The sequence below is a fragment of the Homalodisca vitripennis genome, chromosome 1 (genome assembly GCF_021130785.1).
Source record: "Homalodisca vitripennis isolate AUS2020 chromosome 1, UT_GWSS_2.1, whole genome shotgun sequence".
In the NCBI taxonomy this organism is placed as follows: domain Eukaryota; kingdom Metazoa; phylum Arthropoda; class Insecta; order Hemiptera; family Cicadellidae; genus Homalodisca; species Homalodisca vitripennis.
The window spans coordinates 38,810,137-38,825,848 of NC_060207.1; the positions used below are offsets into that span (position 1 = coordinate 38,810,137).

Genomic DNA, 15,712 nt, shown 5'->3' on the forward strand with positions numbered 1-15,712 from the left:
TCTTCGTAACCAAACTAACAACGTTTCAATTTTAAAACGAAACATTTTACCTCAGTCAATTAAGATTAATTGAATGTTTGTGCCATTTTTAAACAGTTCTAAATGTGAAAAACCAGTAATTAGAATTCCTAAGGTTTTGCGTTCTGTGGACAGCTTATGTTATTTTGGTATTTATAGTAATAATAATAATTCCGCTTGCACTGGTGCCACCACGATAAAAGATGTTTCTTTATTTTGAGTTTTTGACAAAATTAGAGAGGTTGAAGTTCAGAATTTATTTATGCACCGTGAATCTATTAGTTATGTACCTTATAATGTATTAATTACTCGAATAGTACTGTATTGACCATTTCTACATTTTAGTAAATACAAATACATTATCGTTGTAAAAGCTTAGAATGAGGGATAATCCAGACGGGCAAGTGGCAGACCGGGTTAGTGGCCTAGATGCTCTTCTGCTACAATTACTCGCTACATAACACGGCGGTTGTGTAACTCCTGTTTATGGCTAGAAAGCTCTCCAGTGCGGCTTTCCTCTCCAGTACCAATGCTGATGCTCCAACTCTATCCTGTTACAGCACCATTAGTACCGTTCCTACATCACACGAAATATATCGCCTACACTCTATTAATCAGATCTTGTTAGGTTTCAAAACTCCGAAATAGGCTTGTGAAGCTTAATAGCTAGAAAAGTTTCAAAAAATGTTAGGTAACCTAGTATGCTTAATGACGTTTTCATAACATTATAGCCGATGACAAAGTCTCTATAATTAAGCAATCAGGATATTAAAATTGCAATATTGACTAAAACGATAAACCGATAAAACCAGTTTTAATATTAATTGTCATTACACAATCCATATCGAATCCTTAATGGGTTTAAACGGGTTATAGTTTTGAAGAAGAATAATGATACATGTTTAATCAATTCACTCAAATTTTAAGTATAGGTTTTTATTGTATTTTCCATCAATAGTTTAGATTAGATGCAGATAGTCTCACTTAATTTCACTTCTTGTTCTTGATTAATTCTAGACAGTTCGAGGATTCTTTATTTTTAATGTATTATTGACGTGGATAATTTGAAAGGATGGTAAAATTTCGAACGTTTGCTATTACTATATATAACATTTTTTTGTAACACATATCAGAATTAAAAAAAACTCAGATCGAAATATTAGCTGTAGACCTCTATTTGTTTAATATCGATTCTTACTCTAAACTAATTACTTATATATATATATATATATATATATATATATATATATATTATATAAGCAAAATATAGTCGTGAAGTTTTGTTTGATTACCAACAATTTATGCTTTGAATGAATAAATATTTCCACACGTGACGTAGTTATGGCGGGAAAGGTTGATTCGATGTGAATGTTGAGTTTAGCTCCAGTTACCTCACTCTTAGTCCAGCATTTTGCAAACTGACGCTGTCACCGACTTGACACCTGAAATCTGCATTCATGTTCTTATAAAGAGAACCAAAAAACGTCAGCGACGAAGAAGCTTAAAATGAACTCCTTACATCGTTTCGACATGAGAGATATCTAGACTACAAAATATGGTGTAATCTAGGTAAAGAGTCATAAACATCGTGGACAGGTGCACAAGTCTGTGACAGCATCAGATTCCAGACGCTGCACTACAAAAAAAGTGAACTAAACTCAATATTCACAAGTAAATCCAATTGTATTCTCCACGAAACACTCAGTCATATACTATATTGGCACCAACTATATTGATTTACTTCACGTGTGCCTTGTTCAGACATTCCAAATTCCACTAAGGTCGCATTTAAAGTTTGAGGCCTAGAATGTTGATCACACAGAATAAAATGGAAAAGGCAAGGACTTGTTGAAGTAATCTTTATAGCAATTCTATTCAAATTTAACCACTAATTGTGTTAAATTGGTAACCTTAAATTACCAGTAAGATTCTTCGTAAGAATGGTTTCATCTGTAATGGAGGCATTTGGCTAATAGTCAACTGCAAAAGAAGAGTACCCCAATTCCAATTTTTTAATTAAGAATAGTTAGAGTTTTCATAGTAATTCGTCAAGAAATAAGTATCTGCTGAAAAAATTGATTTTACAATAAAATGAAGCTCTTATTATTCTGTATTCCCAGTACGGTACTCGTTTGGAACATTAGTTAGTTAAACGCACGATGCGAGAGTTATAAGTAATGGCTGGAGTAGGCCGTTAGGACATTGACACACCTTGACTTAGCAATTCAAATAAATAAGTTACTTCAATCAATGATGGCACTAACGTCCTGGTGAGAATGTGATTGAAATTAATACAGCCAACACCACATATCACTTAGCTAATCGAATACTTTATTGGCTGGAACTAGTAGCGTGTTTTGCAATTAAGATTATAGATAGGGTTTTATGAATGTTTTGAGTCTAGAATATACTCGTATTGGAATCAAGTTTATTTGTTATCCTTCAGAACTTAGAACCTTGTAGAGGTATCCAAGACAATCGTAAAAGTTGTGTAATATGTCATATAGCTTTAATTAGATATCAACTAAAGACAAGCACGTTCTAGAAAACAGTGGTATTTAGCCGATTTATTGACTTTGTCGGTGACTTTAAAGTTAACTCAATTATATTTTTAAACTGCTTTCATTCCGTTGGTAAACAAAATCTGAATTTAAATTTCAAAATGCTGGGGTAAATTAAAGGTAAGAGTACGCCACACCACGTGTCGCGTGAAATCTTAAGCTGAGGTTGCTTGAACAATTTCAAATCTATACATCACTTCATTCCCGAGATGTCTTGCGGGCAGATAAAAGGAGAGACAATTGTCAACATTTGTTTAGAAACGAAATTATTACATCCTTAAAGTATACAAAAGAGAAATTGTGTCAGCCTATTGTGTATTGGGCTTCAATGACACTCATCAAATTCCACGGTTGGACATCAACCGTCATAAAACTCTCCTTTGTCTATATAAGAAATGAAGTCTCATGCCAACTTTGAAGTCTACAGATGAATATTTCTTGATATATCTTGGCACACGATACATTCACATTTTGTTCGTAACTATAAGTTTCGTAGCAATTTTCAACTAATAAAAGTTCCGATGAAGTAAGAAGGGTACTACAAATCAAACTCTTGGACTCGCGCTGAAATCAAATCTTATAACCGACTTTTAAAACTTACTTTACATTACTTTTTTCCATTTTACTCTAAGAATCAAAATTTCACATGTTAAAATCTCATGAGACTTTACTTATTTTGTTTTACAAATTTATTTATTCTATTTTCTCTTTGCTATCATAGTTACCACATTCGAATGTAATAATATTCGTTTACGCTCAGCCAAATCCCATAGAGTGAGTGTTGTACTCAGTAGAAGCTTAAAGAGAACTTTTAAGTCTACAGTTAAGTCAGCTCGTTGCCGAGATATCGTGCGGTTAGACAGACAGACAGAAATTAATTGAAATACTTAACGTTATTAATATTTAAAATAAATAGTTCACACGGTAATAAATAATATCAAGATGCATAGGTAGGGCAAATGCAGTTCCGTGTCGCTTTAGCTTATAAATGGCTGTTGCATTTATTATATCCCTTATTATTTCTAATTATAATTAATAATCTTCTCGACATCAATGCTCAATTAGTATGCACATAAAAATTGCTTGTTTTGTATTCCAATCTCGTGCTATTTAATAATTAAAGCTTAGTTTAGATATTTAATACGTTATTATGTTACAGGATCATTAATTTGCAACTAGTTTATCTTGAGAAAATAGGTACGTTGGTTTTTCTTCAATCATTAATCAACTTTTTCAAACAAGAGAGTCCAGTTTCTTCATTCATAAAGACAACCTTTTTTTATTCATTTTAACGGTTTCACATTTCGAAACTCAACTGTTCGTATTAAATTAATTAAACTTTATTTATGAAAGTGTATTGGTGTACTATAACACAGTAGTGTTGCCTGTGTAGTATTATTGTTAATAATTAACACTTAAATAAGAATATTATTGTTCTAAAAATGAAACTAATGAAATTTAAACAAACGCCGCTTATTTGAAGTATTACGAATCTGTTTTGCGAATAACGTATCTTATTTTAAAATTAATTTTAATCACATATTGATTTGCACTAATACATTGGAAATAATTAATTGCAGCCACGTTTTAATAAAACAAACTACATTAATTTTATTTAAACTTCATGAAATATAGTATTAAACCAATTAAATGCATATATCAACAAATCTAATTTATACTTCCCAAATATTTAGGTCCCGTGTCTGGTTGATCTTTTGATCGTAAAATTGATTGAATTTGTAAATTTTGTATAAAAGTAAACCAGTCTGCCATATATATATATATAAGGAGCAAGTACTTTTTGCGATTCAATGTTGAAATTGAAATTAAATAAGGCTATTGCCATTTATACAAATTTAATGTAAATAAAAGTCATTTGACAGGTATTTGGTCTTCCGATCATGTGTTAGTTTGCTTATTTAAATTCATATGTGACAGATACGGCCAAATACAAAATAATTGAATCGTAAAAAGTGAGGGCTCTGTGGTGTAATGGTAGCACATTCACCCGGCAAGTGTGAGATCCGGGTTCGAGTCTCGGCGGAGCAAGTACTTTTTGCGATTCAATGTTTATTGAAATTTTATATATATATATATATATATATATATATATATTGCATTAAATAAATGTTACATGATCTATTTCGTCTATTGAGAGCAATGCATACTCATAAAGGTATACAATGCTGTTTGGATGAGAACGTTATACGTTTACTGGTTCGATTTCTGGATAAAATATTCGTCATTAATGATAAGAAATGCATTTAAAAATGAAACTGAACCATTACTATTAAAAACCCTGTATTTTATTTTAAATCCAAATAATCAACAACAAACAACTTTTAATTATCTTTTAAAAACTATTCAAACCTGGGCTGGCACAATAAAAAATAAATTATAAATATATTCATAAGTGGTCTGTCAAAGTCAATGTACTAACTTTTGATAAACTGTTCGTTTCTGACAGCTTTATCCTGTTTAATAGTAAATAGTTTTGTAGTATTAAGCATTATTGTAGTGTGATCTTAAATCTTATTTTGGTTCAACAATTTCATGCATTATTCTTTCAAACAACCAGAATAAAAAAAACAGATAATTCAGAAGCATAAAATGTTCAGAAACACTGGCCACAATCTTGTACAGAAAATACGAACATAAGTACACTTTCCTTGCTAGTGTATTGTCATACCTTAATCCGGCTCGATATATTAACATAATAGCTATCTAATTAAAAATGGTTTATTGATTTCAGCCTTGGTTTGATATGTCCATTCTGCAAAACCTGATACAGTTCAAGTAAACAGTGTTATAAAATCGTTTTAATATGTTTTTATAACAATGAAATTTACGTATTTTAACATGAATAAGTCTCCGATGTATGTATTGACCCTCTACTGATACAACTTAATAACTAACTGATTGATATGTTCGATTTCTTGGGATATGGATTTGATAGAATGGTTTAAATGGTAAAGAATCTGTAATATTCCTAACGTTGCATGGCTAAAAGTGAGGGAAAACTGTGACATGTTCACCTCCTCCAGTTGTGCGCAGGTCTTGGCCTAGGCTGGCAGTGCGTAGTGTCACGTTAAGTCGCGACGCCGGAACTGCCGATTATCACGAAATATTAATACCTGCCGAGTTAACTCTTCCGGTTCCCTCTAATTTTGAATCAAGGTTTCTCCTAATAAATACATTGTTCCTAAATCACGCAGTAATAATGGCTACAAATCCGAGATAATAAATATGTCTTACAGTTTCTTCATGTACAGTGATAAATTGAATGGTTTCGAATATTTCTTTGAAAATTATTTTCTGATTTTCCCCTCTGCTCTCCGCATGTGATAAGTTGCGGCTTAAACAAGATGGGCGTTTGTCGATTTATCCAGACGATAGAGTCTTTCCAAACTGTCAGTAAGTAACTCAGACCAATTTTTTTCACAGCACTCCATCTTGTATCATTGCTCAATTTTACGGAATTAAGTGGCCTTTAAAAGGGGCTTTGTTACTAAATGTGTATCAGGTCAGTGATGTTAACTTTAAAAAATCTCAGTTTTCCACAACCTATCCCAACTAAAGGAAATCTCCATTCCAAACCCCATCTCACTGCAAAAAAGCCTGGGAATTCATTAACTACAACAGCGATTGCAAAATCCTATTACTAATGGCTACATCGCTTAGGATTATTCGATGGACACAAGTGGCAATGGGTAAAAATACCAGAGGGCTGGAACTCTATATCGGTGACTAGAAGAGTTCCGTAGTAAACAAACCATTTGATTTGATTGTATGTTGCAAATCTTGTTATATAAGGCAATTTACCTTAACACCTTAATTTATTCTGTTATGATTAATTAAAAGAGCCATTATCAAGTTTTTTTTAATGTTATTAAAACTTTAGTTAATTTGAATAAAGTTCGAATAATTGCTATGCCTTAGATACGAGAATGAAGATAAAAGATTTTAAATTGTAATTAATTATATTTTAATTTCTTTGAATTATGCCATGAAACTTGTATAAATGTGTAACTGCAAATCAAACAAAAATGGTTTTAACAGGTAAGTATTTACGTTCTTACAGTACTTTTGATGGTCTAACCTCCATTTCAACTCATATTTTGGTTGAAATGTTGGTTTTCAATACTTTTTTTAAGCATTAACAATAAATTATTTACTTGGTTCTTGGCTCATACGTTAAAAAACGTGTAAACGTTCGATAAGTGATTTCAACTTACATAGAACTTATATATACTTATAATGTGCTTTTTAATCTATATAAATTAATACAAGAAGTATATCTATACGATATCAATTTGATATGCTATATTTGAACGAGCATCTTGAAAGTACCAAGAACAACGATCAGTGACAACGTTCTGCCTCTAAATCTTGTTACCCAAGACTGCGAAGGCGTCACGTCCTGTCAAAGGTACGCAAGTTTGACCAGCGTCTCCTGGTGACCGACCGCGTCCTCCGACCTGTGGGTCAACTTTCCTCAGTCTACCGGAGGCTCGCGGATTGCACAACTGCTTCCGCCACCTGTATCATTGTCCCCCTCCCCATTCTCCTGCTGGAGCTGGAGGAGTGCTGGAGCCGCGGTGAGCCTGCTGACCCACTCGCTGCCTCCAGTCGTACATATGCTATTATTGTGCGAACAGGGATACGCGCGCCCCTCCGTTTATTGGATTTTCTTTTACGTTTGAGGTAACCAATGTTATTCACGCTATTAATTTTATTCCAGGTATAATATCATTTAATCCTGAAGTGAGAGTGAACTCTAGAGAAAGTCTTGCGGATTTTTAGCGAACCCGACGTAACGCGAGGCTGCTATCAGCGAGAGTTTATGTACTTTGCTTAAATTAGTTGGAAAAAAGTAAATAATTTTTTTACCAGGAGCAAATTTTTAATACATCCCATATTTTTTATTCAAGAATGGAAAAGACATCTCTATTATAACAACTATCACAATAGTGCATGGGCATTTCCATCATTAACCATACACCAATACTATTTGTATTCTGATTGGTGCAATTTTTGTTGTTTGAAAATGTTAATTTTATTTCAAAATATATTGCTATGTATTAAAACGTGTAGAGTATTTAAATGAAGTAAGATCACCTTGGTGAATTATTTAGCTACAGCCAAAAAAACTGAAACATTGTTTGCCTCGTTCAAGGAGAATCTTATGAAACGTCAAAAAACGCTCAAACTTTTTCCATGTTATTTCAATATTATCACTTGTGAAAATTAATTTATAGTTTTCATAACTACATTTTTGAACACAACAATAAAGTTTATGCTAGCTATATGGATAATTTTGTTGTATGTAATTGGTAAATAATTATTTTTGAGTACCACAGACTATTGAGAAAAAACACTGAACAAGTATTTCGTAGTTAGTGTTTTTATTAATATTTAATAATATTTAAAATTAGTTAAATTAGTTAAATTTTAAAGTATACTAATACAATTCTTAATTATGTCTAAATGTTCTTCTTTAAAATGTTGATGCTAAATACATTTTACTAGTAAAGTAACACATACATAAAAATAAAATGTACATCACAAGTTACAGATTAAAAACTAACCACTAACCTACATATAGCCTATAGAGTTGTTTGGTTTAAACGTAAAGTATATTGTCATTTTTACTTTTGTTAATCAAGTCAACAACATATGCAAGTCTAAAATAAATTGAGTGATTTAAGTAATAGCTGATGATTATTGTTGATAACGATACGTGAAGACACGAGTCCAATATTTTTTACTTGTTAAGTTATATTAGAGAACTAGTTTATATCATAAACAATTATACAAGATCTTACACGGAAAACCGTAAAATTTGTGATAAATAGCAGTAAGTTAAAAATGTTATCATTTAGACCTTGCAGAATCAAGACTAGTTTATAAGCCGAGAAGACACAAGCATATAAAACCTTAAACAGAAACTGTGATGTGTCATAAATTACAATAAGACAAAAATAAAAAGACCTTATTTTAAATCAAGTAATATTAAATACATACATCTGAAGTGTTATGTACACGCAGTATAGTAGTGCTTTTAGAATTCTATAGCCTATCTGGGATTCCATAAGAATAAGTTGGACTATTAATTTAATAGAATTCAGCTAGTTAATCTAGCTACAATAAGCAATCAATCTAGTGTCCACTAGAGGAGAAAATAATTGTAACAAAGGTAGCAGTTACCAGTGACTTCGCAATGATCAAGCATTGTATACTTAATATTTGCTAAACTGTACAGTTAAAAGTAGATATTTACTAAAACTTTCTTTTCTGGAAATAATTTCTACATATGGTTGTAATGTCTGTCATACTATAATTGTAATCATACAGCAACGCATTTCTTATGGGAAAATTCGCAACTTTCGAGGCCTGTGGGGTAGTCACCTGAGGTCGTAAGGAACAAAGATAAACCTATATACAAAATTTCATGTCTCTATCTTTGATGGTTTTTGCTGGTTGTTGATGAGTCAGTCAGGACATCTCCTTATGTATGTATATATTAGTCTCACTAGTCGGGTAAGATTGATGAACGATGTAATTGATGTAGGCTACGAGCTTGTGGGATCTTTAATTATGATGCAGTAAAAAGTAATGAGATGCGGAATTTCACCCATTGATCTTAGCGAAATTTAGGTACATCTTATATCTTATCTTATCTTATATCTATATAAAAATGAAACTGTTCGTGTGTAACAGCATCACTCACAAACGGCTGGACGGATTCGCCTAATTTTTTTTTAATTTGTTCGTCTTGATCTGTAGAAGGTTATAGGATACTTTTTATCCCTTTCCCGATTCAGGATTCCGCCCCACTGGTTACAGAAATACCCGTAAGAAATGCATTGCAGCAAACATATGTTATTAAGTGAAAGAGTCTTTTCAAATTTTTAATCAGCTGTTCTTTGTAAACATATATATGACAAATAAAAAACTACATTTAAAAAGTATATTTGGGTTTCCGCATAATTTTAACATTCTAATACTTTACCTATCACTTTCAAATTATTAAGAATGTTTGGCCGAAGTAAGTATTTACTTAATTTACTAAGCATAAATATAATAAGTAATGCTTTTACTATAGAAAAGTTAGTAAGTACAGTAGACACTGACGTACTGAGGTCAAGGAGATATAACATGATAAATACTTACTTTAGCAGAATACGCCTATTCTCAATTTCATATAATTTAAAAAACAGTTAAATTATTCTCAGCTTTATTAGTGAATAATAATTTAATTGTATTTAGATAATGAGTAAAATATTAATTTAATCTATAGTTACTGAGCCACAGCAACGCGTGGCCGGGTCAGCTAGTTAAGCCATATAATTAACCTGTCACAGCCTCAGGTGAAACTGTCACACTCGACGTTAATACTGATGTAATCCCGTTACGGCAAAATACATGATATACCAACTAGTTTAACCTGTAACAGCCCAGGCTGTAAAACGACAGTAACACGCTCAACAATTTATAGCAGTGTCCATAAAACTAGACTGGACTGTTAATAACTCTAAGAGGGTTTAAGAAGCTTCCTGGTCCCGTGCAGTGATAAGGAATGAGATTGTGATAACAAGGATGTTTGAGAACCTCTCATTGCGTGTGTGTGTGTGTGTGAATTAGGCAACGTCATTTCATTGAAGACACGAAATTTAGGCACTGATGCGATAGTGTAAAAAGTGGTTCAAACGTGCATTTTTTCAAGGGCATTAATTACAATCATGCCTACAAATTAGGACGTTGAGTACTGAAATGAACTAAATTTGGGAGCTTTACTATCCACGAAAGATCATTGACTAATAAAGATTTACACACCACTAATAACCAAGATACTCAAGGATATTTCCCGTAAATAAAGATATTAATATTGAAACAAATACCTACAAAAAAGGTAATGATATCTTTTTTACTACCTATTTATTACTGAGATGCTTGAAAAAAACGATTAAATCTATAGTGTGGCCTTTTTTAAGGTTACGAATGTCTTTTATAAAAACTAACTTAGTTTTATTAAGGGGAGATCCACAGCATATGTAACTGAGTCCTTTTTATTAAGGTCTAATAACAGTAAAAAAAAAATATATATATATTATGGTTTTGCGCTAAAGTGGTTAAAAAGTCTTTTTTTAAATCCATCTTAGCGAATCGCTAATAACACAAAAGATTCATAATTGTACAGAGGGATTCATAGGAGTTATACTGAGCTGTTAAGAACTTTTTTCGGAACATACTGCATTTACAGATAATGTGTGGTTCACACGCCTGTAAAATCTGACTTTGAAAATATGTCACAAAAGTAAAGGAATGTCCGTAAACTAATTTTATGAGATGTAATTTTTAGAGGTTATGCCTATAATCTGAACTAAATTAGAGTGCCAATTTGCTAATGCTTGCGACCTTGTAGGGATTAAATAGTAACATTTAATATCCCATAGTAGGCTTTCGTGGAATATCGTATACAAACATTAAAATATGCTCCCAATAAATGTTAGATCTTTTTCACTTTTTAAGGAGATTTTGCAATGCAAAGAGTTACTGTGGTGCCTTGACTATACTTTTATAGACTCGAGTGTAAATTACTGTATATAAAGTGTAAAGTTGAGGATATACATTTTATTGTCAATATTTTCATGATATTTAAAGCCATTTCATTGGTTTAACGTTTCAAGTAATAAATCTTAATGTAATTTTCTTCTGTTGCCCAAATATTATACTATATATCACACTAGATATGTAAATATGTAATGTATATAACATACTATATATATATATATATATATATATATATATATATATATATACACTAAAAATTTTTATATCAGCAACATTGAATTACATGATTGGTGCATATAAATAATAAATTCTTGTGGGTAACTATGATGGCAATAATAAACTAGCTGAATAAGTACATTTGTAAACGCTAAGTACAAGCATACGAGATTTTTATTTATGACATTTTATCACATGTAGATTAGATTCATTCACTAAAAATAAAAGATTATAGAGAGAAAGTCAAAGTTGGTGACATATCTGATTGCTGTATACTCTTGCGATGTTGTACCCCCTCACCGGAACATCTACCCGTTCAATGTTTATTTGAACATTGGCTATGAAACTTAACTCAATGAAAAAATGTGAACGTTTCATGTGGCCAGATAGTTTGATAACAATCATCTGCAGAGTTTAAATTTTGCATTAAATTTGGCATTTCTACATTAGCATGTATAAAATGCTATGTTAGTGCATGTCGCATGAAATTTTGCTGAGCTTCATTGTAGGCTTCAGCCTACTGAGTTGGTTGACACAATGTTCCTTGGTTTGCCAGGAGGACGTAAAAAGTTCATTTCTGTATGATGTCTGTGGCCGGAGGACATCTCGAGAATTAAATAATAATAATAATTAATAATAATAATTTTATTCCATCAATAATTTACAAAGTATAATTCACAATAACTTTTTCGGAATTTACTGACCACTATTACCAGTAGTGTGGCCAGTGATATAATCTAATAATAATATTAATACACTTAATCTAGAGTCCAGCAACTTATGTAGTTATTTAAAATCGAGCCTCCAATTGTAGTGTTTTCTTTTTATTTTATTTATATTGTTTTAATACTACTGACGTGAACCAGAGCTGATAGGTTTCTATGAATATCCAAATATCGTTGAATAACGCCGGCCAACAGTGATTTTATTTTCATTGGTTGTCTAACCTGCTCAGAGAGCAAAGTTCAGTTTCGCTCTCAGACAGAGGTTTGTCCAAATTGTGCCTGATTCAGTCATGCATTAGCCGGCGTCACTCTGGATACTCAGTGACATAATTCATCAAAAATAAATACTAAACTATCCATTTACAATTTACTATCCTATCCATATTGTGTTTTCCTATATTTTGTTTAAACTGTCACAAGTGGCTGTGTTGTGAAAATCAATAGTTGTGATTGTGTGGTAATTAATACAAGTGATACAATGAGCCATATGCTTGAATACTTGCATGCAATCTTAGCTATGTCTGTTACGTGACACGTGGTGTGGCGTACTCCTACCACGTATATTTATTTTTAACAATCGATGTATATTGTAGACCCACATTAATGTTGAAATGGTTCACATGATGCAAAGGAATGTGTGTACGTTCTAGATAGATTTAACAGAAACTACAAAGATAGACGTGTTGTAAGAAATAGTTTATTCTTGAAAGTTATATTAATAGTGAGTGTATATACTAGTATTGAGCGCGTTAAGCGATAGGCGTATAGACGATGTAATCTCGATAATTAGACGATTCAATGTATAGAAACACGCCTTCAACCATCATTACTGGGTGAGAATGCTATAAATATTTCTAGCGACTTGTGTGGCTTGTTATCATTACAATACTTGATGGAGTAAAGCTCCGTTATACATTAGTTGAATAATTAATTGTGTGAAAAGCGATAAAAAGAATACCTATATCAAATATAAAAACAATTTCTGTTTCATCAGATACGGAACCTAATTATTTATTTTTAATTATACAAATAAATTCAAAATTTTGATGTTCATCTTCACGAATAGGGTTTTCTTCGCCATGGAAACTCGAAGCCATTGCTTATAACATATTTAGTAGAAACGTGAATCATTATATGTTAAATCAGTATGTATAAGACTAACATGTTATACTTTTTGTAACATATAACAGTAACTACAAAAAGTCGAAAACCAATAGAGGGTTCTTAGACAGACGTTCGGAGGCTAAATCTTTTTTTTTATCTCATAATCATATTTTCAAATTGTAAAAGATATAAATGCCCTTCAACAGAGAAGTGTACAAATTTTATAATATCTTCCCAAGTTTAGACCACGTGGGCCTAAAAAGGTCTGTGTCACAAATGATCAAAACGCACTGTTTTTCTCTCAGAAATCTGTAGAGGTTACTGTGAATTTCTGATGATTTTAATTGTCCACTATGAGACGTAACTCGTGCTGTTAACAACGTTGTTTGCTGAAGGTTGTCATTAGAGCTGCTGAAGACTTATGGACTGACGTCGCGGTTTTCCTCCTCCCTCTGTCTGTCTGTCTCTGTATAATCACTGCGTCACGTGACCACATCAAATTGACTTCATCAACAAATTTTCTCTGTTATTCACAGAAAGTTTAATGCTGCTCGTCATTTCAGATTAAACGATTGTCCTAAAATCTTGAATGAATTAATGTGTCGTTGTGTTTAACAGCGTTCAGTTTTAATGGAATCGTGTACTTTTCGTGTTCTCATTTATGTTTCTTGTTTCTTTTGTTTTAGTTCTAGAACTAGAAGAGACGGTTTGAAAGAACATCTGTTTCATCTATTTATCAGAGAAACACATTGTTTTAAAATTAATAAACATCAATAAATGTGAGTTATTTAAGGATTTTGTAAACATAAGTCTTTTATCTTAAATCCTGGTTTATGGAGACGATAATAGGTAACACAGTCATAGACTGGAAATTATATCAAACTTTCTACTTTCTTCAGCATGGCCAATCTGTTTGTCTGATGCCTTCTCTTACGCTATTCTCAAATTTAAATTTGGGTTATCCTGGTTAAAAGTATATGCATGATTCCTGATGCATGATTTTATATATTGCCTGTACTAATATATAAATAATAAATACCTACAATATTTAGACATTTGAACAAGTTCCAGTAAAAAGTATCTAGTCAGGATTATAAAATCAGATAATACTGAAAAGTTTTACAAACTTTTAGTGAGACATCGTTCTTTTTACATTTTAATTTCTTAGTAAAACGAATGGGGATGAAACGCTAATAAAGTTTAATGGCTTCCTTAACAACTAAATGCGACTAAGGGGTAGAAGTCTTTGTTTTTAAGAATATTCAAATTTTAAGTACAAAATATCGTATGCCCAATTTTATTATTATTGTATGAAACATTTGTATTGCCTTTACCTTTAAATTGTCACTTACACTGCACTTTAAGCTTAGCCTAAATTATTCTCAATAAACATAGCATTTGTTTTTAAACTAGTAATAATAAAAAATATTACAGGTCGAATGCCCTGGTTAAAATAAAACAATTATGTTGTTTTAAGTGTTTAGCTGATCAGGTAAAGCGATGAAAGATTTTATTCTGATTACGAAAGGTAAGTTTTGTTTCGGAATTTGCTCTGATCGTATGAGCGCTCCTGAGTTACGTGGTGAATTTGTTCTTTAATGTTCAATTGTATCACAAACATTCTTTTTTGCGGTTGGTCGAAGAATGGCTCTAATTCTCCTAAATCCTCCGATATATTAGTGAAACTCAACATCACAGTAAGACTAATTATCTGCAACTATACGGGTATAACGCTGAACAGTTCTTTGACTAAGAGTTGAACAGTGTCCTTAGGAACAATAAGTAATACACTGTTAGTTATTGAACAAGCCTGAATACAAAATACTAGTTCATTCTAACAAGAATATCGCCCAATCTAGAATTCAAGAAGCTAAATTATAACTCAATCCTAAACATTATATTGCAATGACGGAAGTAATGTTAAGAAGTGTTAATTAATTCCATGTAGCTAGATCATACTACGGTCCTTTCACCCTGTTTCAAAATGTCATTCCAGTCAGGATTTTTCTGCGATCTACACAAATGTAAATGTTTAATAACTTTTAATATTCATCAGTGTATTAAGTTTTACCTTGCAAGATGCCACTGTCCAGTGATGTTCAAGGACGCCAAGATACAGGAGCTCAGCCATGTGAAGACGTCCAGTGACATTAATGAGATCCAAAGTTTGTCGTCACGATAAAACAATCATAAGACACGCGTACATATGCATCATTAATCAACATCGTCTCGATCATTGCCATTAACAGGTTATTTAAATCATTACTCTTTGAGTAAGTCCTTGCCGAGGAGAAAATTACTTTGCATTTTTTCCTAATGTAGTTATTTGTCTTTGTCGAATAGCAACTTTATCACCATTACGTACACCTGAGGTGTTGTTTATGCTTCATTTGTGTCTTGCAGTTATTAGCAAGCAGTTTTATATCTAGCTTTCATATAACTAATTACAACTTGAATGTCGACTACTACCAATCTTATAAAAATAGATTAACGTATGGCCTTTAAATAATTTTT

The 15,712-nt window shown here is 31.9% G+C and overlaps 1 protein-coding gene across 2 annotated transcripts in view; it reads left to right on the forward strand.

Annotated features, from left to right (window-relative positions):
- Window positions 1-15,712, forward strand: part of LOC124360023 (elongation of very long chain fatty acids protein) — a 90,808-nt gene that overhangs the window by 21,537 nt on the left and 53,559 nt on the right. Inside the window, exon 1 of one of the 2 annotated variants that reach the window (XM_046813266.1) lies at window positions 7,177-7,283. The exons of the other annotated variant lie outside the window; for it this stretch is intronic. The gene's annotated coding sequence lies outside the window, so the exon portion shown is untranslated. Of the gene's footprint in view, window positions 1-7,176; window positions 7,284-15,712 lie in introns of those variants that run through there. 2 annotated transcript variants of the gene reach the window in all.